A 1965-nucleotide genomic window follows, 5' to 3' on the forward strand; every position below is an offset into this window, starting at 1 on the left:
CACGCGCCACCATGCCCAGCTAATTTTTTGTATTTTTAGTAGAGACGGGGTTTCACCATGTTGACCAGGATGGTCTCGATCTCTTGACCTCGTGATCCACCCTCCTTGGCCTCTCAAATTGTTGGGATTACAGGCATGAGCCACCGCGCCTGGCAGTCAATTTAGTATTTCAAATCATATGATTGGTATTGTTAGTTAGTTATTGCTACTAATAATTTACCCCAAAACTTAGTGCCTTAAAACAACAAACATTGATTGTCTCACAGTTTCTGTAAGTTGGGAATCTGGGTGCTGATTAGCTGGGTGCCTCTAGCAAGGTCACTCATGAAATTGGTGGGAAGATCTATTTCCAAGCTCACCTATGGTTGTTGGTAGGACTTAGTTTTAAACCCATGAGGTGTTGGAATGAAGACCTCAGTTCCTCACGGCTTTTCACTGGAGAGTTCTCCTTAGAGCAGCTTATAACATACTAATTGTCTTCCTCAGAGCAAAGAACAAGAGAGTTTTCAAGAAGCTACTGTCTTTTTGTAATCTAATCTCTAAAGTGACATCTTGTTATGAATATTTCTATATCCATATATTAGAAGTGAGTTATTCAGGCTGGGCACGGTGGCTCATGCCCATAATCCCAGCACTTTGGGAGGCTGAGGTGGACAGATTGCCTGAGATCAGGAGGTCAAGACCAGCCTGGCCAACATGGTGAAACCCTGTCTCTACTAAAATGCAAAAATTAGCCAGGCGTGGTGGCACATCTGTAATCTCAGCTACTGGGGAGGCTGATGCAGGGGAATCACTGGAACCCAGGAGGCGGAGCTTGCAGTGAGCTGAGATCTTGTCACTGCACTCCAGCCTGGTTAACAGAGTGAGACTCCTTCTCAAAAAAAAAAAAAAAGTGAGTTATTCAGTCCCACCTATATACACGAGGTTGGGAGTTCAAGACCAGCCTGACCAACGTGGAGAAACCCCATCTCTACTAAAAATACAAAAATTAGCTGGGCATGGTGGTGGGTGCCTGTAATCCCAGCTACTCAGGAGGCTGATCCCGAGGTCAAGAGATTGAGACCATCCTGGCCAACATGGTGAAACCCCATCTCTATTAAAAATAGAAAAATTAGCTGGGCATAGTGGTGGGTGCCTGTAGTCCCAGCTACTCAGGAGGCTGAGGCAGGAGAACCATTTGAACCCAGGAGGCAGAGGTTGCAGTGAGCCAAGATCGAGCCACTGCACTCCAGTCTGGCGACAGAGCAAGACTCCGTCTCAAATAAACAAATAAGAGGCCAGACACAGTGGCTAATGCTACAATCTCAACACTTTGAGAGGCTGAGGCAAGAGGATCACTTGATCTCAGGTGCTCAAGACCCAGCCTGAGTAACATAGTGAGATCCTGTCTCTAAAAAAGAATTTTTTTAAAAAAATTAGCCAAGCGTGGTGTTGCATGATTGTGGTCCCAATTACTCGGGAGGCTGAGGTGGGAGGATTGCTTGAGTCCAGGGATCACTTGTGCCTGGGAGATCAAGGCCGCAGTGAGCTATGATCACACCGCTGCACTCCAGCCTGGGCAACAGAGCAAGACCCTTTCTGAAAAAATTAATTAATTAATGTTTAAAAAGAAAAGATTCCACTCCTTAAAAAGTTTCTTTTAAGACAAAGTAAAGAGATATGAGTACTTATGGAGCATTTTGTCAAGCATGAAAATTATGTCTACGTACTTACATAAGGTAAAATGAAACTGTTTAGATCAAAGTCACTGTTGTGCATCAAAAGGAAAATCATGGGTAACTTAGCAGTACAGCATGGAAATTTCCACAGCCATTTGTTAAGATGGCAGATTTACCATTTGTCAGTTATTTAGTAAATGTTCCTCCAACTATATATCCATGTATCCTTATATCCATCCATTGATCCAAGCATGTCTTCTATTTTGAATTTGCACACCATTGTCACTTTCTTTTTTTTTTTTTTTTT

Source organism: Cebus imitator, unplaced genomic scaffold (assembly GCF_001604975.1).
Source record: "Cebus imitator isolate Cc_AM_T3 unplaced genomic scaffold, Cebus_imitator-1.0 Scaffold140, whole genome shotgun sequence".
NCBI classification, from domain to species: domain Eukaryota; kingdom Metazoa; phylum Chordata; class Mammalia; order Primates; family Cebidae; genus Cebus; species Cebus imitator.